This window comes from Tursiops truncatus, chromosome 16 (assembly GCF_011762595.2).
Source record: "Tursiops truncatus isolate mTurTru1 chromosome 16, mTurTru1.mat.Y, whole genome shotgun sequence".
In the NCBI taxonomy this organism is placed as follows: Eukaryota; Metazoa; Chordata; class Mammalia; order Artiodactyla; family Delphinidae; genus Tursiops; species Tursiops truncatus.
The window spans coordinates 82,830,123-82,852,543 of NC_047049.1; the positions used below are offsets into that span (position 1 = coordinate 82,830,123).

Genomic DNA, 22,421 nt, shown 5'->3' on the forward strand with positions numbered 1-22,421 from the left:
TAAGAAAATTGAAATGGTATCAAGTATCTTTTCCAACCACAATGCTATGAGACTAGATATCAATTACAGGAAAACATCTGTAAAAAATACAAACACATGTAGGCTAAACAATACACTACTTAATAACGAAGTGATCGCTGAAGAAATCAAAGAGGAAATCAAAACAATACCTAGAAATAAATGACAATGGAGACACGACAACCCAAATCCTATGTGATGCAGCAAAAGCAGTTCTAAAAGGGAAGTTTATAGCAATACAGTCCTACCTTAAGAAACAGGAAACATCTCGAAAAAACAACCTAACCTTGCACCTAAAGCAATTAGAGAAGGAAGAACAAAAAGCCCCAAAGTTAGCAGAAGGAAAGAAATCATAAAGATCAGTTCAGAAATAAGTGAAAAAGAAATGAAGGAAATGATAGCAAAGATCAATAAAACTAAAAGCTGGTTATTTGAGAAGATAAACAAAATTGATAAACCATTAGCCAGACTCACCAAGAAAAAAAGGGAGAAGACTCAAATCAATAGAATTAGAAATGAAAAAGGAGAAGTAACAACTGACACTGCAGAAATACAAAAGATCATGAGAGATTACTACAAACAACTCTATGCCAATAAAATGGACAACCTGGAAAAAATGGACAAATTCTTAGAAATGCACAACCTGCCAAGACTGAATCAGGAAGAAATAGAAAATATGAACAGACCAATCACAAGCACTGAAATTGAAACTGTGATTAAAAATCTTCCAACAAACAAAAGTTCAGGACCAGATGGCTTCACAGGCGAATTCTATCAAACATTTAGAGAAGAGCTAACACCTATCCTTCTCAAACTCTTCCAAAATATAGCAGAGGGAGGTACTCATTCTACAAGGCCACCATCACTCTGATACCAAAACCAGACAAGGATGTCACAAAGAAAGAAAACTACAGGCCAATATCACTGATGAACATAGATGCAAAAATCCTCAACAAAATACTAGCAAACAGAATCCAACAGCACATTAAGAGGATCATACACCACGATCAGGTGGGGTTTATTCCAGGAATGCAAGGATTCTTCAATATACGCAAATCAATCAATGTGATACACCATATTAACAAATTGAAGGAGAAAAAATATATGGTCATCTCAATAAATGCAGAGAAAGTTTTCAGTAAAATTCAACACCCTTTTATGATAAAAACACTCCAGAAAGTAGGCATAGAGGGAACTTTCCTCAACATAATAAAGGCCATATATGACAAACCCACAGCCAACATCGTCCTCAATGGTGAAAAACTGAAACCATTTCCACTAAGATCAGGAACAAGACAAGGTTCCCATTCTCACCACTCTTACACAACATAGTTTTGGAAGTTATAGCCACAGCAGTCAGAGAAGAAAAGGAAATAAAAGGAATCCAAATCGGAAAAGAAGAAATAAAGCCGTCACTGTTTGCAGATGACATGATAGTATACATAGAGAATCCTAAAGATGCTACCAGAAAACTACTAGAGCTAATCAATGAATTTCGTAAAGTAGCAGGATACAAAATTAATGCACAAAAATCTCTGGCATTCCTATACACTAATGATGAAATATCTGAAAGTGAAATCAAGAAAACACTCCCATTTACCATTGCAACAAAAAGAATAAAATATATAGGAATAAGCCTACCTAAGGAGACAAAAGACCTGTATGCAGAAAATTATAAGACACTGATGAAAGAAATTAAAGATGATACAAATAGATGGAGAGATATACCATGTTCCTGGATAGGAAGAATCAACATTGTGAAAATGACTCTACTACCCAAAGCAATCTACAGATTCAGTGCAATCCCTATCAAACCACCACTGGCATTTTTCACAGAACTAGAACAAAAAAATTCACAATTTGTATGGAAACACAAAAGACCCCGAATAGCCAAAGCAATCTTGAGAACGAAAAACAGAGCTGGAGGAATCAGGCTCCCTGACTTCAGACCATACTACAAAACTACAGTAATCAAGACAGTATGGTACTGGCACAAAAACAGAAATATACATCAATGGAACAGGATAGAAAGCCCAGAGATAAACCCATGCACATATGGTCACCTTATCTTTGATAAAGGAGGCAGGAATGTACAGTGGAGAAAGGACAGCCTCTTCAATAAGTAGTGATGGGAAAACTGGACAGCTACATGTTAAAGTATGAGATTAGAACACTCCCTAGCACCATACACAAAAATAAGCTCAAAATGGATTAAAGACCTAAATGTAAGAAACTATCAGGCCAGAAACTATCAAACTCTTAGAGGAAAACATAGGCAGAACACTCTATGACATAAATCACAGCAAGATCCTTTCTGACCCACCTCCTAGAGAAATGGAAATAAAAACAAAAATAAGCAAATGGGACCTAATGAAACTTCAAAGCTTTTGCACAGCAAAGGAATCCATAAACAAGACCAAAAGACAACCCTCAGAACGGGAGAAAATATTTGCCAATGAAGCAACTGACAAAGGATTCATCTCCAAAATTTACAAGCAGCTCATGCAGCTCAATAACAAAAAAACAAACAACCCAATCCAAAAATGGGCAGAAGACCTAAATAGACATTTCTCCAAAGAAGATATACAGAGTGCCAACAAACACGTGAAAGAATTCTCAACATCATTAATCATTAGAGAAATGCAAATCAAAACGACAATGAGATATCATCTCACACCGGTCAGAATGGCCATCATCAAAAAATCTAGAAACAATAAATGCTGGAGAGGGTGTGGAGAAACGGGAATACTCTTGCACTGCTGGTGGGAATGTGAATTGGTACAGCCACTATGGAGAGCAGTATGGAGGTTCCTTAAAAAACTACAAATAGAACTACCATACGACCCAGCAATCCCACTACTGGGCATATACCCTGAGAAAACCATAATTCAAAAAGAGTCATGTACCAAAATGTTCATTGCAGCTCTATTTACAATAGCCAGAAGATGGAAACAACCTAAGTGTCCATCATCAGATGAATGGATAAAGAAGATGTGGCACATATATACAACGGAATATTACTCAGCCATAAAAAGCAATGAAATTGAGTTATTTGTAGTGAGGTGGATGGACCTAGAGTCTGTCATACAGAGTGAAGTAAGTCAGAAAGAGAAAGAGAAAGACAAATACCGTATGCTAACACATATATATGGAATCTAAGAAAAAAAAAACATGTCATGAAGAACCTAGGGGTAAGACAGGAATAAAGACACAGACCTACTAGAGAATGGACTTGAGGATATGGGGAGGGGGGAGGGTAAGCTGGGACAAAGTGAGAGAGAGGCATGGACATATATACACTACCAAATGTAAAATAGATAGCTAGTGGGAAGCAGCCACATAGCACAGGGAGATCAACTCGGTGCTTTGTGACCACCTAGAGGGGTGGGATAGGGACGGTGGGAGGGAGGGAGATGCAAAAGGGAACAGATATGGGAACATATGTATATGTATAACTGATTCACTTTGTTATAAAGCAGAAACTAACACACCATTGTAAAGCAATTTTACTCCAATAAAGATGTAAAAAAAAAAGAATAAATTCCTACTGAATCATAGATTTAGGAAACCATACAAATACTAGAAGAAAACATGGTCCTTTTTAATCTGGATATATATATATATATATATATATATATATATATATATATATAAATAAAAGAGGAGAGTATTAACCCAAGTAACTTTTGAACACAATATTTGGAATATATGTCCTTAAGCTAATGTAAAAAGGCTTTCTAACTATGATTCAAAACCCAGATGCAATAACAAAACAAGAATGACAAATGTAACTATATAAAATAAATAAATAAAAATCTTAACGTGGAAATGAAACCCCCAAAGCATAAACAAAGTTAAAATACAACTAGCAAACTGGGAGAAAATATTTGTAATATATATCACAGCTAAAGAGCGAATCTTCCTCATATGCAAAACACTGTTTAAAAATGGAAAGAACAAAAGATGAAAAACCTGAAAAAAATAGACAAACAACATGAGTTCAGCAATGCACACGAAGATGTAAATATAGTCCTTAAATATACAAAAAGATGTTTAACCTCACCAATCATAAGAGAAATGCAAACTGAAAACTATACTGAGAGACACATAAAAGGGTGGAAAAAGGTATATCATGTAAACATTCATCAAACCACTAATCAAAAGAAAGCCAGAGCAGCTAAATTAACATCAAAGTTGACTTCAGAACAAGGAAAATTACCATGGATAAAAAGGAACAGTACATAATGATAAAAGTATTGTCTCACCAAGAAGATACGTTAATGCACCTAATTAAAGCATTCCAAAATACTAATAGAAAGAAAAAGAGGAAAAAACTAATAAAACTGAAAGGAAAACATGGACAGTTCCACAATTGTACTTGATATTATACAATATATTGATTATACACTTGATCTCAATTATAATTGATCTTTCAATTCTTTTCTCTCAGTAATTGATAGAACAAGTAGACAGAAAATCAGCAAAGATGTAGAAAAAAATGAATGACACCCATCAACCAACTGGATCTAACTGACATTTATGGAATATTCCACTCAACACCAGCAGAATACATTCTTTTCAAGTGAACATAAAATATTCAACAGGATAGGCCATATTCTGGGCCATAAAATAAACTCTACCAAATTTAAAAGAATTGAAATCACAATTTAGTGTGTTCGTTCTCTGACCATAATGAATTAAATTAGAAGTCAATAATAGAAAGATCTAGAAAATACCCCAATTATTTGAAAATTAAACAGCTCACTTCTTAGTAATCCATGAGTCCAAGTCTCATGAAAAATTAGAAAATATTTTGAACTAAACAAAAATGAAAACACCATATCAAAATTTGTAGGATGCATAAAAAGCAACACTTTGAGAGAAATTTATAGCTTTTTTTTGTTTGTTTGTTTTTGTTTTTGGCCACACAGCTTGCAGAAACCTTAGTTTTCCGACCAGGGATCGAAATCAGGCCCCTGCAGTGAAAGCACCAAGTCCTAACCACTGGACCGCCAGGGAGTTCCCTATAGCATTTTTATAGAGAAATTTAAACACCTATGGTAGAAAACTAACATATCTAAGCTTCCACCTTAAGAAACTAGAAAATGAAGAGCCTGATTATGACTCAGAGACCTTGTTCAGCTTTTCCTCTCCTAGGATCCTTCATATAATAGGGGTAATGCCACCCTCTCCTGGCATAGGTAGGATTGAGCTCACAATTTGGTTTTTCAAAACTAAACCATTTATTACTGAGGGCTCATACATGAATGGTAAAGCATTATGAAAAAACAAGCAAATTATTAGTACAGGATCAGGATGCAGTTACCCCTTGTGGGGGGGGTAAGGGGAGACCCTTAACAGGAGCGTGTAAGGAACTTCTGAGATGCTGGGATCTTAATCTGAATCCTTAGATACAGATGCTCAGTTTATTATGCTGTTTGAACTAATCATTTACCTTTATAGATCCTTGTATACATATGACATTTTCTCATTTAAAATTTGAAAAACATGAAATGTATTAAACAGACTCTCTCTGCCCCCCTGTTTACTCATCTCAGAAACAAATTTTCATGTGACCTACCCCCAAGTACTAGCTGAACTTCACAGTTCTTACTTGTAAGATAATATTTCTAATCAGACTATTTTTTTCCTATTATTTAAACAAAATAAGGAGGAAATGATTCTTCCACATATACGTGGTCTACCGTCTGGCTTTGGGGCCCCAAGTAGTTTACACGTCCGGCCTGTACCTTGCAGTGCGGGAGCCAGAAGGAAAGAACAAATGCAGAAAACAGCTCTCTCTCTTCTTAATGGGTTACGCCCAGACTCCAGGTTTGTAGAAAATTTGCGTCGGGTGAGATTCGCTCTTTACCTGAACCATGGTGACATAACCTTGGTGCACCTGGCTCTCAGTGACCTTAATACCGTCTCCCCTTGCTCAGCCCCAGCCTGGGAGGGAGACCAGACTACACTGGGTATCACCCAGACTGCAAAGGTAGTGGGGTCAGAGATAGGACTGCTGTGCTGGAGTTTCAAGTTCTCAAACAGCCAGGGCTGAATTGGAGGAAATATCTCTGTCTGCTTGTCTATGGGACAAGCGTGCTGTTAGCAGCACGACCTTGCCTACCAACTTCACCCGGTACGTTTATTCCTCGTGACCACAATCCTGTTTCCGTGCCTTCCTTGTGGCCATCCTACACCTGCATGCTTGTTCCCTTTGTGGGGAGTGTCTGTAGGGACAAGGTGAGCCAGGGAGTGTCAAAGAAAGGAGAGAAACCTTAGAGCAAGAACTTGCCGTACATGGTGCTGGGGCTCGTGCTCACCAACAGCCTCCTGGACCAGTCACGGAAAACTTCCAGAAATAGAATTTGTCAAGTTCCCATCCCATTCTCTCTATTATCTCATTCCATAAAACATCTTTAAAAATTCCAGATATAGGGATTACCTGGTGGTGCAGTGGTTGAGAGTCCGCCTGCCAATGCAGGGGACTCAGGTTCGTGCCCCGGTCCGGGAAGATCCCACATGCCGCGGAGTGGCTGGGCCCGTGAGCCATGGCCGCTGAGCCTGCGCGTCCGGAGCCTGTGCTCCACAACGGGAGAGGCCCGCGTACTGCAAAAAAATAAAATAAAATAAAATAAATAAATAAATAAATAAATATATATAGATATATATAGATATAGATATAAATTGAAAAGACAATCTTTAATCTTTAGAAGAAAAGAAGGTTTATGAGCTCACAAGTGTGGACATATTTCTTAAGATACAGAAAGCATAAATCAGAACAGACAGAACTGAGAGTTTTGACAGCATCAAATTTTAAATTTTTGCATTTAAAAAAAGTGACACCACAAACAATGTAAAAAGCCAAATCACAGACAGCAAGAAAATATTTGCAAAGTTTATTAAAAAAAAATAGCGTCCAGAATATATTAAGAACTTGCTCGTATTGATAAGAAAAAGATCAACAACAAGTTAGAAAAACTGGCAAAGGAATGAATTATTGAGGAGTAAAAACCACAGTGGCCTATAACAATGAACATGTTATTGGCCTCACCCATGATCAGGGAAAGGAGTTAAATGAGATCACTTTGGCACTCAGCAGGTTGGCAAGCTTTAAAATTCAAACAGCAAGAGATGAGGGTGTGAAGAAGTGAGGATGCTTACAAACTTCTATCTGCTCAGCCATCAGGGTGTGATGGGCTCCGGCCGGGTGGCAGGCACCCTTTGGGGCTCTGGGGGTCCAGGGTGATAACACAGATGGCCTTTGATGACACAAGGTACCCTCAAGGGGAGAAGAGTTGAGGGAGAGCATGACGTCAGCCACAGACTTGGGTATCCAGGGTACCATTCAGACCTCTAAGTTCAAGTGCTCAATAGGTTGCATCTGCAGGTCTGAATCTCAAAGAAGCCAGGAGTGGATATACATCTGGGAATCATATTAGTCAAGTTCTTACAGCCAAGCAACAGAAAGAAAATCTAGCTAATTTAAGCAGAAAGGAATTCTTTTCAAGGATTTGGGGTATCACCAGGAGCTCAAGAGGGCTCAGGAAGGAGCCACGCACCCTGAAACAGCAGAGATGGCCAGGAGGACACCACCACCCCCACAAGATCCCCAGGGCCTGGAGGAAGCCTTTCTCCCCTGCCCTCCCGAGCCCGGCAGTGCTGCTGGGGTCACGGGTCCTGCCGCTGCTGGAACTGCATGTGACAAAGACCAGTCCTCTGACTAGAAGGTTTAAGACTAAGCCTTAGGAAACCCCAATATATAGCTGCTACAGGGAGGATTGATGTGTAGAGGAAAATAAGGAGGGGCCCCCGGGGGAGGGTGCGTCCCTGGCAGGAGCTGCTGCTGTGAAGACAAGAGGACTGCCCCGTGGGGGGCAGAAGTCCCTCAAGTCTCATGCTTTAGCTTAAAAATCTCGTCACAGTCCCCCGAATACTCAACTGTAGCTACAGTACTTTCCCCTTCCCCCTCATCGGGCCCCCTGAGCACCATGCCACCTCTGCAAAGGACAAGGTGACATTCTGTGGGAGGTCAAGGCGACCCGTTTCTCTAGTACATATAGAATGGGTAAACAACAAGGTCCTACTGTACAGCACAGGGAACTATATTCAGTATCCTGTGACAAACCATCATGGAAAAGAACATGAAAAAGAATATATATATATATATAATATATAACTGACTCATTTTGCCCTACAGCAGAAGTTAACACAACATTGTAAATTAATTATACTTCAATTTGAAAGAAAAAAAAAGACCAGTTTCTCTGCAAGGCTGTGCACAGAGCTGTAGAGATGACGTGGGCCGGCTCTTTGCAAATTGCCACGGACAAAAAGCACTTTCTAGATAGTAGTTGAAGCCCAGGTGCCAGGAGCTGCATTCAGTTGCCCCAGTAAAGATGCCACAATTAATACAATGGCCACTGCAACTGGAACCACAGCCTGGTTATCATGAATCCACAGTGATTCCTCTGAGGCCCAGTCACTTTCACAGGTTAAACAGGCGAAGTTGTTTAGGGGATGTGGGGGGATGTGATCAGGATCCCCTCTCATCTTCCAAGTCCTTCTTCCCTTCAGGGTGGGAAGGGGCTTTGGGTTTACCCAGCCATAGTGGAGCAGTTTGCTGGGGGTGTCTTTTCAGTCACACATTTAGGAACAGGGCAGGACCACGGTGTGTCTGCAGACCCGCTGGGCCCCCTGTGAGAACTCAGGTCACAACGGTCACAACCCCTTTAGCCCTGTGACCCCCAGAAGCCCACACTTTAAGCTGCAGATACAAGGCCACTTTGAAGACCCAGGTGTGTGTTAACTCAGAATCCAGCATCTAGCCAGCCCTGAAAGGAGAATAGCTTCCTTTCTCCAGAGCACAGCCTCCTTAGCAGACGGTCCCTGTTGCTTTAGGGGAGACTTGGAAGGAGATGGCAGTTTACACATGAGGCATTACAGGGACCTCCTCTGGGGACTCTGGGCCCCTCTTTCAGGGACACCTCAGGGCTTTGTCTGCCATTGACTGACTGAGAGGCCACTGCTCCCCAGTGGTCAGCCAGGTCTGGCAGGCTGACAATGGCCTCACACCTTTGGACATTCCTCCACCTTGGAGGGAGGCTCCATGATACATGGTAATCCATGTTACCTCCCTTTGAAACCGGCCCGACTGCTAAGTGCTTGACCACATGTCAGAATCCAGGCCCAGAGTTCAGACACTGGCAGCTTCCACTTCCTGTTTCTGGGACACTTTCTGGGGAAGCCAGAGGCCATCATGCTATGAGAGAGCCCAAACCAGCCATGCGGAGGAGCTGCTTGCAGGGAGCTCTGCTCACTGCCCCAGCTGTGGCCCCTACCTCAACATTGTAGCAGACACGTGAGGGAGCCGCCGATGACCCCTGGCCCTGGTCCCCATCTGACTGCAGCTCCCTGAGAGACCCCAAGCAAGAACCACCACAATCCACCCATCAGGACGGCTACCATCAAAGAAAACAAAAACAGTGAACAATAGTTTCGGTAGAATGTGGAGGAATTGGAACCCTTGTGCATTGCTGATGGGAATGTAGAATGGTGCAGCTACTGTGGAAAACAGTATGGTGAGTTCTCAAAATATTGAACACAGCACTACCATAAGCTCCAATAAATCCACTCCTGGGTATTTATTACCCAAAGGAATTGGAAGCAGCAAGGACTCCAATAGATATTTGTACACCAGCGCGCACCGCACAATTATTCACAATAGTCAGAAGATGGAAACAACCCAAATGCCTATCAATAGACAAATCGATGCACAAAATGTGGCCCATCTATAAATGGAATATTATTTAGCCTCAAAGGGGAAGGAAATTCTGACACTGGCTACAGCGTGGATGAATCTTGAAGGCATTATACTAGCAGAAATAATCCAGTCACAAAAGAATAAATGCTGTAGGATTCCACTTAGATGAGGTACCCAGAGTTGTCGAGTGCACAGAGACACAAAGTAGACAGTGGTCGTCAGGGGCTGAGGGAGGGGGGTGGGGAGTCAGTGCTTAATGGGGACAGAGTTTCTATTTGGGAAGGTAAAGTGTTCCGTGGATGGTGGCGACGGTTACACAACAATGCGATTGTACTTAATGCCACTGAACTGTACAATTAAAAATGGTTAAAATGGTAAATTTCATGTTATATATATTTTACCACAATAAAAAAGAATCATGCGCAGAATTATGAAAGATAATGATGAATGATTGTTTTAAAGTACTATGATTTGAGATGATCTGTAAGAAGACCTAGAATTGCACTTCAGGGGACTTCCCTGGTGGCTCAATGGTTAAGAATCCACCTGCCAATGCAGGGGACATAGGTTCGAGCCCTGGTCCGGGAAGATCCCACATGCCGTGGAGCAGCTAAGCCCGTGTGCCACAACTACTGAAGCCCGTGGGCCCTAGGGCTGGTGTGCCGCAACCACTGAGCCTGCGTGCTGCAACTACTGAAGCCCGTGTGCCTAGAGCCCGTGTTCCACAACAAGAGAAGCCACGGAAATGAGAAGTCCACACACTACAACGGAGAGTAGCCCCTGCTTGCCGAAAGCCCACATACTGCAACCAAAACCAACACAGCCAAAAACAATTTTTTTAAAGAAAAAGAAAAGAAGAATTGCGCATCAGGGGCAGAGCATCAGGAGCTCAGGATCGAGATGAGCTGCACGGAGATGGGCAGATGGGGCGGCCGCTTCTTCCAGGTGCCAGGGGACAGATAAGGTTGGACCTGTATTCCAAGCCATCTCTCCATCTCCAACAGGCCCAGGCCTGCAAGACCGGGTTTGAATCCAGACGGGGTTTGCCTGTCCCTGGAGGGCAGGCTTCCGGGTGGAGGCGGATCCCAGGCTTGGTGTCCTGGAGCTCGAAGCTGTCAGGTGCTTTTCTGCAGGACTTTGTTCTGGTTTCTTCAGCCCTATGCAAAACATACACACATCTACAGAGATAAGCCTGCTGGTCCATACAATGGTCCAGCCCCCTGATTCACCCAGTCCCCGCTTAGCCACAATCCCCACTCCACCCTCAGCCCAGGCTACAACTAATCTACTTTTTGTCTCTAAGGATTTGTCTATTCTCCACGTTTCATAAAAAGGGGATATTACACACACACACAAAAACAAACAAACAAAACTAGAATTGTTGCTGTTATATAGATCAAGTATAGATTGCCCACCTATTTCATTCCTAAGGATACTGTGACCCATTAGCGTCCCTCAAATATCTTACAGTTCATGATACTGATGACTACTTAGTCCCAACCACCCATAAAAGTCACTGGTCCAACCGGTCTTTTGCTGGTTTCATAGTGCTTCTGGGATCCTGCCTCCTTCCTGCAAACCTGTCCTCCTCCCTGGGATCCTGCCTCCTCCCTGGAATCTTGTCCTCCTCCCTGGATCCTGCCTCCTCCTCCTTGGGATCCTGCCTCCTCCCTGGAATCATGTCCTACTCCCTGGGATCCTGTCCTCCTCCCTAGGACCCGTCCTACTCCCTGGGATCCTATCCTCCTCCCTGGGATCCTGCCCTCCTCCCTGGAATCCTGTTCTCCTCACTGGGATCCTGTCCTCCTCCCTGGGATCCTGCCTCCTCCCTGGGATCCTGCCTCCTCCCTGGAATCATGTCCTACTCCCTGGGATCCTGTCCTCCTCCCTAGGACCTGTCCTCCTCCCTGGGATCCTGTCCTCCTCCCTAGGACCTGTCCTCCTCCCTGGGATCCTGTCCTCCTCCCTAGGACCTGTCCTCCTCCCTGGGATCCTGTCCTCCTCCCTGGGATCCTGCCTCCTCCCTGAGATCCTGTCCTCCTCCCTGGGATCCTGCCTTCTCCCTGGGATCCTGTCCTCCTCCCTGGGATCTGTCCTCCTCCCTGGGATCCTGTTCTCCTCCCTGGTATCCTGCCTCCTCCTTGGGATCCTGCCTCCTCCTCCCTGGGATCCTGTCCTTCTCCCTGGGATCCTGTCCTCCTCCCTGGGATCCTGTCCTCCTCCCTAGGACCTGGCCTCCTCCCTGGGATCCTGCCTCCTCCCTGGGATCCTGCCTCCTCCCTGGGATCCTGTCCTCTTCCCTGGATCCTGCCTCCTCCTCCTTGGGATCCTGCCTCCTCCCTGGGATACTGTCCTCCTCCCTGGGATCCTATCCTCCTCCCTGGGATCCTGCCTCCTCCCTGGGATCCTGTCCTCCTCCCTGGGATCCTGCCTCCTCCCTGGGATCCTGTCCTCCTCCTGGGATCCTGTCCTCCTCCCTGGGACCCTATCCTCTTCCCTGGGATCCTGTTCTCCTCCCTGGGATCCTGCCTTCTCCCTGGGATCCTGTCCTCCTCCCTGGGATCTGTCCTTCTCCCTGGGATCCTGTCCTCCTCCCTGGGATCCTGCCTCCTCCCTGGGATCCTGTCCTTCTCCCTGGGATCCTGTCCTCCTCCCTGGGATCCTGCCTCCTCCTCCCTAGGACCTGTCCTCCTCCCTGGGATCCTGCCTCCTCTCTGAAATCAGGGAGCACAGCTCAATGGCAGCATCTCCCACCAACCCTGGCCCCAGAGGACAGCAACCACAGAGCTCTTCTCTGCCTCCCAACAAACTGTTGACAAATTTCCCAATGTGTCAGTGAAGATCTGCCCTCTGGCTCTCCAAGGAGGTGTGGTAAGGAGGGCGGAGATCACCATGATAAACCTATTTCAGCACATCTATCTCCCTGGCCTTCTGGTTCCTTCCTGGGAAGTCATGGCATCTTAGCCTTGCTGACTGTTGGTCACCCAAGCAAACAGCTGCTAAACCTCCCCCTGATAATCCAAACTACATGTCCCCTCCACCCGCCCCCCCTCCTCCCTGGGCTGGCTCCAGAGGCCTGGCTGACCGGCAGGCCAAGCCTTCGCCTGAGTCTCCATGCCTGTCTCTCTGCAGAAAAAGACTCAAAGGGAAAGGACACTGAGGGGGTCTGTGCCTTACACAAGATAAAATTTCATAATAGGATGTGCAGCTTGCTTTTCCTGGGGGAGGATTGAGTCCTACAATAAACATGAAGGTGCTGACACATCTCTGTGTTTTCCACAGGCTTGATCACAGCTGCTCTGCTTTCTGAAAGACAAGGACATAGAGTGCTCAGCAGGCAGGAGACAGGTGAAATGCTTATCTTTTTTTAACACTTTTTTTTTTTTGGCTCTGCATCTTGTGGGATCTTAGTTCCCCGACCAGGGATCGAACCCAGGCCCCTGGCAGTGAGAGCACCAAGTGCTAACCACTTTTATTTTTACTGCGTCTGTCTGCGCTGTGTTTTCAGTGATGCCCATGGGTTTAGGCCTGGCAGTGTGGTCCTGAGGCAGCTCGGGTCATTACACTATCAGTCAGATTTGGCAAGAATATGTAGAACACAGAATTAAAACTTCAAGGGCATTTATGACCCCTCCTTATTTCCTAAGAGTTATTATTTCTTGGTGGGAAGGTAAATTGGTGCAGCCACTATGGAGAACAGTATGGAGTTTCCTTAAAAAACTAAAAATAGAGTTACCATATGATCTTGCAATCCCATTCCCGGGCATATATCCCAAGAAAACCACAATTTGAAAAGATACATGCACCCCAATGTTCATAGCAGCACTATTTACAATAGCCAGGTCATGGAAACAACCTAAGTGTCCATTGGCAGATGAATGGATAAAGAAGATGTGATATATATATATAGATAGATAGATATAGATAGATATAGATATAGATATAATGGAATATTACTCAGCCATAAAAAAAGAATGAAATAATGTCATTTGCAGCTACATGGATGGACCTAGAGATTATCATACTAAGTGAAATAAGTCATAAAGAGAAAGACAAATATCATATGATATCATTTACATGTGGAATCTAAAATATGACACAAGTGAACTTATTTAAGAAACATAAACAGACTCACAGACATAGAGGACAGACTTGTGGTTGCCAAAGAGGAGGGAGGTGGGGGAGGGGTGGATTGGGAAGTTTGGGTTAGCAGATGCAAACCATTGTATATAGGATGGGAAAACAACAAGGTCCGACTATATACAGAACTATATTCAATATTCTGTGATAAATCATAATGGAAAAGAATATGGAAAAGAATATATATATGTATAACTGAATCACTTTGCTGTACACCTAAAGCTAACACAACATTGTAAATCAACTATGCTTCAACTAAATAAATAAACTTTATAAAAAAGTGTTATTTCTTTTTTGCCAACTTTCCCTATTTATTAACCTCATCAATAATGTCAGTCATTACTTTCAGCATGAGAATGATAAAAGATAAAATCTAAAAACCTGTATGTGTGTCAGACAGTAAACTATTAAGAAAAGAAAGACAGAAAGTAAAGAAAAGAAGGGAAAGAAATAGAAGAAAAGACAAGCCAAGTTAAAGTGAATTTTCAGATATAAAAAAATAATGAATCACAAAGCACCTTTCTTCCAAGTGGAGAGAAAATACACGTAATAGAAATTTTCTTTTCAGTTTAATTCTTCTGCTAATGAATAAGAAATAGAAAAAAAGACACAGGATCTAATAATTGGAACTCTCTGCTGAGCACAAGTTAATTTCCTTAGGTGAGAGCAGCCTCAGAGTAAATGTTCCTAAGGGACAGTGTTTTTAAAAACATGTTTTATAGTTTTCATATAAAATACATGAAATAATGCAGAAATTTTGAAAAATAAAGAAAAGCAGGGAAAAAAATTAACCTACATTGCAACTTCTAACAAAACTACTGTAAGCTTTTTCAAAACAGGCTTTTACTCTCTATTTTCCTAAATTCCAAATGTCTGCTCTTGCCACATTCCCTTGCTTTAATTTATTACAACTTCTATTACTCCTTTTGCTTCTATTCATATCTTGAGAAACTGAGGTGCAGAATAATTTTTATAAGGCTGCACTAAGCAAGTAAGACAAAAAACAGGCCACTCTCCTAGTCATAAAACAGATCAGTAATAAAATGGTCTCTTGTATCCACATGTAGGTCCAGAAACCTTGGCCTGGTTACTGAAGCTGGTGGTAACAATATCTACTCAGTTGCTGAAATCAGCTTGTGGGAAGAGATCCAGCACAGCTGAGGAGAGGGCATCCTCCCAGCTGACACCAGAGCTGAGCAAACAGTTTCTGGAAGGAAACGTCCGTCCTGGGCAATCTGAAATGGGTGTGGAGCGATGGAAAAAACACGGAACTGCAAATTCTGAGATATGGTCTGGCACTGAGTAGATTTATGGTCTAGCCTAAACTGATTTGTGAAACACAGACAACATATGGGAGAAACCTTTGAACTTTCATGTAGAAAAATTGTTTCCTTCAGCTCTAAAATCCTATTATTCTAATGCTTTCATTGCATTTGTCACCAATCCTTGGAGGAAAAAAGAATATTACCTTGGTAATAGGTAATGTTAACTTTAAAAATCATCTTTGGTAAACAACAAGAACCTACTGTATAGCACAGGGAACTATACTCAATACCTTGTAATAAACTATAATGGAAAAGAACCTGAAAAAGAATACACACACACACACACACACACACACAAAACTGAATCACTTTGCTGTACACTCAAAATTAACACATTGTAAATTAACTATACTTCAATTTAAAAAAATAAAAGAAAATAAATTAAAACGTCTTATTTTATGATCTCACTTATGTGTGGAATATTTTTAAAACAAAAAAGTGAGCTCGTAGATGCACAGAACAGATTGGTGGCTGCTAGAAGTGGAGACGGTGGGGGTGAATAAAATGTGGGAATGTTGTCCAAAGATACTAAATACATTTTTTTTTTTTGGCCACGACCAGACTTGCAGGATCTTAATTCCCCTTCCAGGGATCGAACCCCGGTCCTTGGGCAGTGAAAGCACCCATCCTAACTGCCAGGGAATTCCTAACTGCTAGCTATAAAGTAAATAAGTCCTGGGGGTGTGATGTACAGCATGATGACTACAGTTAATTATACTGTTTTGCATATTTGAAAGTTGCTGAGAGAATAGCTCTTTAAAGTTCTCATCAGGAGCAAAAAATTTTGTAACTATGTATGGTGAAGGATATTAACTACACTTACTGTGGTGGTCATTTCTCAATGTATACAAATATCAAATCCTTATGCTGTACATCTGAAACTAATACAGTGCTATATGTCAATTACATCTCAATAAAAAATAAATATTTAAAAAATCAGCTTTGTTTAGCTACACGGTTGTCAATTAGCCTCAAATTAATTATTAACTTGATGATGTGACTTCTACAGCTGAGCTGGATATAAATGTCCTTTTCCTTGAATATCTTTTAATATTTTCCTTTAACACACTTCAAGCCAATTAAATCTTATCTGGGGATCAGATCAAATTTAAATTCTTAAGTGCTTGAAGTTTACCAGCCTGGAAACCTACTGTTGATGGCAGATGGATGGGCTAAGACCAGTTCACGATGAGTGAGCACCACCAAGCCACGTAACCCAGGTCAGGTATGAATACAAATTGTATTGTAAACAAAAACACCTTCACTTAAACCTATTTTCATAATGATTGTTGTTATTGAAAAGCTTTGATTTATTGTTTTTATTAACACATGGACTAATAACTCATAGGGTTAATTACTACTGAAGGGAATGATGGTTTATCTTATTCAACTTTCTCTATTTAAAAAAGCCTGGACCCTCCTTACTGGACGCTGAGTGAAACTTACATGAGTAGTCAGGGGCACTGCTAGACGTGGGCTATGGGTGCTCCTGAAAAGTTATACACAAATCCAAGTTTTGCAAATTCAGTTATATATTATGTGTTCGGAGAGCTTGATAACTTAAAGGAGCTGTTCAGTGAAAACTTTAACAACACTCTTCTCTTATACTCTTCCCCTAATTATTTTTCTTTTGAAAGTCTGATTTTTACAGATATCTGATTTTCTTACATCCACAAATGTTGTAAAAACTGATTTCAGAATCACTAGGGGAAAAAAAAACAAAATAAAACAACAGAGGACAAAAGAACAAGAAACAAAAGACTCTAATCAAGAAACAAAGATCTGGACTTCCCTGGTGGTACAGTGGTTAAGAATCCGCCTGCCAATGCGGGAGACAAGGGTTTGAGCCCTGGTTCAGGAAGATACCACATGCCGCAGAGCAACTAACCCTGTACGCCACAACTACTGAGCCCTCATGCCACAACTACTGAAGCCCACGCACCTAAGAGCCCATGCTCCACAATAAGAGAAGCCACCACAATGAGTCCACACATCACAGCGAAGAGTAGCCCCCTGCTCGCCGTAAAGCCCACGCACAGCAAGGAAGACCCAATGCAGCCAAAAATAAATTAATTTAAAAAATAAATGAAATAAAATAGGACTCCTGTTTAAAAAAAGAAAAAAAAATCTCTATTCTCTGTGCCTAGGCAGAGTCTTCCTTACATACTGGGGAGGGGAGGGGAGGGGGGGGGGTGGGGAGGGGAGGGGAGGGGTGGGGAGGGGAGGGGTGGGGTGGGGAGGGGAGGGGAGGGGAGGGGTGGGGTGGGGAGGGGAGGGGAGGGGAGGGGTGGGGAGGGGAGGGGAGGGGTGGGGTGGGGAGGGGAGGGGAGGGGTGGGGTGGGGAGGGGAGGGGAGGGGAGGGGTGGGGTGGGGTGGGGTGGGGAGGGGAGGGGAGGGGAGGGGTGGGGTGGGGTGGGGTGGGGTGGGGAGGGGAGGGGTGGGGTGGGGTGGGGTGGGGTGTGGAGGGGAGGGGAGGGGAGGGGTGGGGTGGGGTGGGGAGGGGAGGGGAGGGGAGGGGTGGGGTGGGGGAGGGGAGGGGAGGGGAGGGGAGGGGAGGGTGTAGGTGGCAGGTGGCAGGTGAAAGGCAGGGTCTTCTGTGATTTTTGAGCTGGGGTAGAGGTGGAGACAGGGCATGGTAGCATATAAGAATAACGTGGATAATTAGAAAATAAAAGATTTCATAAAGCCCTTGAGTAGTTTAAAATTTTTTAACCTTTAATAATGGATCACTGTGACAGAGGGGTCAGCATCACGGCTGCATGAGAAGCTCCCTTTGTCTCTCTCCTTCACCCTACAACTAGTAAAACATCCACAACTCGGCAAATGCGCCTCTTCCCGGCACACTGGGACTCTGGAGAGCTCCACACATCTGTGCACCTGAAGGCGGGTGGACGGGACACACAGAGAGGGCAGAACCGCGGGAACAACGGAGGTGGTGCCCACCACGCCTGCCGCCAGCCACAGCGGCACCCATGGCCACAGGGAACTGGGCAGTGGTGGTGGCAGAGCCCACAACCCCAGTCCCTCCAGCTTCAGCAGCACCCGCCAACCCAGTCCCCCACCCAAGGAGAAGTCACCTGCAACCCCAGTTCCCCCTTTCACTCCCCATGCGGTGGTGGTTGTGCCTGCCCCCAGCCACCCCACACGTCGCAGAGGCACCCGCCACCGCAGTGCCCCCAGCAGCGACACCAGTGACAGCAGTGACACCCGCAGCAGCAGGGCACCAGCGACCCTGGAGGCATCAGCAGCAACAAGGGCACCTGCAACCCCTGTGGCAGAGGCCAGGGAGGCTGGAAAGTGCCAATTCTCAAATATTACCAGAGGCAGAGCAGGTAGTGAAACCAAAATCTTGTGCTCCAGCGCCACCTACTGGGAAACCAAAAAAGACTCGAATTAAGAACCTGTTAAATCGTGAGAATGAACATTAAAAAAGATTTACTTAAATAGGAAAGGTGTTGGCTACTTCAAATGCACTCGCGAAGGAACAACTCATCCAGCACCATGAAAAACCATGGTAACACGATATCACAAAAAGAAAATGACAATTATCCCGAAACCAAACAGAGTCACAGGAGTTTGTGATCTCACTGATAGAGAATGCAAAATAGCTGTCATGAAGAAACTTAACAAGCTACAAGAAAACTCAGGCAGTTCATGGAGCTCAGGAGTAAAATTAATGAACAGAAGGAATACTTTACCGAAGAGATTGAAACTCTAAAAAGAACCAAATATACATTCTGGAGCTAAAGAACTCAATAAAGAAGATGAGGAACGCATAAGAAAGTACTGGAAATAGAGCAGACCACGTGGAAGAGAGAATTCATGAGCTCGAAGATAGAAATCTAGAAATGATTCAGGTAGAAGAGGAGAGAGAATGAAGATTTCTCTTTTTTTTAACTTATTTATTTATTTTTGGCTGTGTTCTGTCTTCATTGCTGCACGTGGGCTTTCTATAGTTGTGGCAAGCAGGGGCTACTCTTCATTGCAATGCGCAGGCTTCTCATTGCGGTGGCTTCTCTTGTTGCGGAGCACAGGCTCTAGGCGCGTGGACTTCAGTAGTTGTGGCTCATGGGCTCTAGAGCGCAGCCTCAGTAGTTGTGACGCACGGGCTTAGTTGCTCCGCAGCCCGTGGGATCTTCCCGGACCAGGGATCGAACCTGTGTCCCCTACATTGGCAGGCGGCTTCTTAAGCACTGCACCACAAGGGAAGTCCTGAAGATATATATATTTTTTTAATGAAGAAATTCTACAAGAACTATTTGACTCCATCAGAAAAGGCAACATAAGGATAATGGGTATCCCAGAATGAGGAGAGAGGGAGAAGCAGAGAGATTATTTAAAGAATTAATAGCTGAGAACTTCCCAAACTGGGGAAGGAACTGGATACACAAGTCCATGAAGCTAAGAGAACTCCTAGTTACCTCAATGCAAAAAGACCTTTTCCAAGACATGTTATATTAAAACTGTCAAAAGTCACAATTTAGGGGACTTGGGGACTTCCCTGGTGGCGAAGTAGTTAAGAATCTGCCTGCCAATGCAACGGACAAGAGAAGCCACTTGTGCTCCATGACAAGAGAAACCACCACAATGAGAAGCCCACACACTGAAACAAAGAGTAGCCCCCGCTCACTGCACCTGGAGAAAGCCCACACACAGCAACAAAGACCCACCGCAGCCATAAATAAATAAATATATATTTTTAAAATTCACAATTTAAAAAAGAATTTTAAAGGCAGCCAGGAAAAAAGAAAGTAACCTAGAAACGAACCACTATTAGGCTGTCAGCAGATTTCTGAGCAGAAACTCTACAAGAGAGTGGAATGACATACTCAAATATTAAAAAATAAAAACTGTCAGCCAAGAATACTCTATCCAGCAAAGTTATCCTTCAGATACGAAGGAGAAATAACGGCTCTCCCAGACAAACAAAAGCTGAGGGAGTTCAAAAGCTGAGGGGTGGCAATAAGCAAAGCCACTGCGTGAGAAGCCCGCGCACCGCAATGAAGTGTAGCCCCCGCTCGCCGCAACTAGAGAAAGCCCACGCAGCAACGAAGACCCAACGCAGCCAAAAATAAATAAATTTATTAAAAAATAGATTTCTTCTTAAAAAACAGAAAAGAAACTGAGGAAAACATCATAGAAAACCACAAAATTAATTCAAAATGGGTTAAAGACTTGGATGTAAGACCTGAAACCACAAAACTTCTACAAGAAAACATAAGCAGTACATTCTTTGACACTGGTCTTAGCAATATCTTTCTAGATATGTCTCCTCAGGCAAGGGAAACAAAGACCAAAATAAACAAATGGGACTACATCAAACTAAAAAGCTTCTGCATGGCAAAGGAAACCATCAAGAAAATGAAAAGACAACCAACCAAATGGGGGAAGATATTTGCCAATTGTATATCTGACAAGGGGCTAATACCTAAAATATATAAACAGCTCATACAACTCAACAACAAAAAAAACCCGAACAACCTGATATTTATAAGGGCAGAGGATCTAAACAGACAGTTTTCCAAAGAAGACATTCAGATGGCCAACAGATACATGAAAAGATGCTCAACATCACTGATCATCAGGGAAATGCAAACTGAACCACAATGAGATACCACCTCACATCCGTTAGAATGACCATCATCAAAAAGACAACAAATAAGTGTTGGTGAGGATGTGAAGAAAAGGGAACCCTCATGTGCTGTTAGTGGGAATGTAAATTGATGCAGTCACTGTGGAAAACACTATGGCGATTCCTCAAAAAATTAAGAATAGAACTGCCTATGACCTAGCTATTCCAGTTCTGGGTATTTACCCCCAAATACGAAAACACTAATTTGAAAGGATATACACACCCCTATGTTCATCACAGTATTGTTCACAATAGCAAGATGTGGAAGCAACCTGTGTCCATCAATGGATGAATGGATAAAGAAGATGTGATATAGATAGATAGATAAATAGATAGATAGATAAATAGAATGGAATATTACTCAACCATAAAAAATGAAATATTGCCATTTGCAACAGCATGGATGGACCTTGAGAGTATTATGCTAAGTGAAATAAGTCAGATGGAGAAAGACAAATACTGCACAATTTCACTCATATGTGGAATGTTTTTAAAAATAATAATAATAAATGAACAGACAAAACAAAACAAAAACAAACACATAGATATAGAGAGCAGATTGGTGGTTACCAGAGGAGAATGGGTGGGGTTGAGGGAAAAATGGGTAAAGGGGGTCAACTGTATGGTGCCAGATGGAAACTAAACTTTTGGTGGTGAGCATGCTGTAGGGTATACAGTACAGAAGTCGAAATACAATGTTGTACATGTGAAACATATGACGTTATAAACCAATATTACCTCAATAAAAAAAGAATCCCAAAACCTGGAAGAAAAATAAAAAATTTTTAAACACTTCACAATTCTCTAAAAATAACAAAATAATAACCATTGTAGGGTGTTTTTGTAAAGAATTTATATATTTCATTGAAACACATGTTGGATTTTCTTTTCTGGCAATCTGTGGGCTTCAGTTCTATTCACCTACTAATGTCAAGCCTTCAGGGCTCACTTGTCTCCAGGATCTGAATTAAGTACATATTGGGCACCACACGGCCCAGCTGTCATAATCTTTATAAAGTGCTGTGTGAGCCATTTATACATTGCTCCTCCATAATTACAGTCTACACTTTTTATGGTCAAAAGCAACCATGGCATGTTTGAAGGTCTCATGAAATCAGGAGGAAGTTTGTAATTGCTTTTAATCTGTAGTGACTGCATACTCGTGGTCTAATCATCCCAAGTACAATACACTCTGGGTAATATGATTAAATACTTCCGCCATGGTTCTTTCAACATTTGTATTGACTTTGCTAGCATCTGGGATGGTTGCCTTGGTAAGGAGGCATAGCAGGAACTAGATTGATAGCTGCACTGCTTGGGTCCGATTTTACAGCCTCTGTTCTCAGATATGGAGGACTAAAGATAAAAGATTATAGCCTAGAAAATGTACTTCTACACAAAAACCTGCACGTGGATGTTTACAGCAGCTTTATTCATAATTGCCAACCTTTGGAAGCAGCCAAGATGTCTTTCAGTAGGTGAATGGATAAAGTGGTCAATCCAGACAATGGGCTATTATTCAACGCTAAAAAGAAATGAACTA

At 42.8% G+C, this 22,421-nt stretch overlaps 1 long non-coding RNA gene across 1 annotated transcript in view; it reads right to left on the reverse strand.

Moving 5' to 3' along the window:
• Positions 1-22,421, reverse strand: part of LOC141276707 (uncharacterized) — a 60,407-nt gene that overhangs the window by 17,502 nt on the left and 20,484 nt on the right. The window contains exon 2 of the long non-coding RNA XR_012326686.1: positions 6,464-6,627. This is a non-coding gene — a long non-coding RNA (uncharacterized lncRNA). The remainder of the gene's footprint in view (positions 1-6,463; positions 6,628-22,421) is intronic.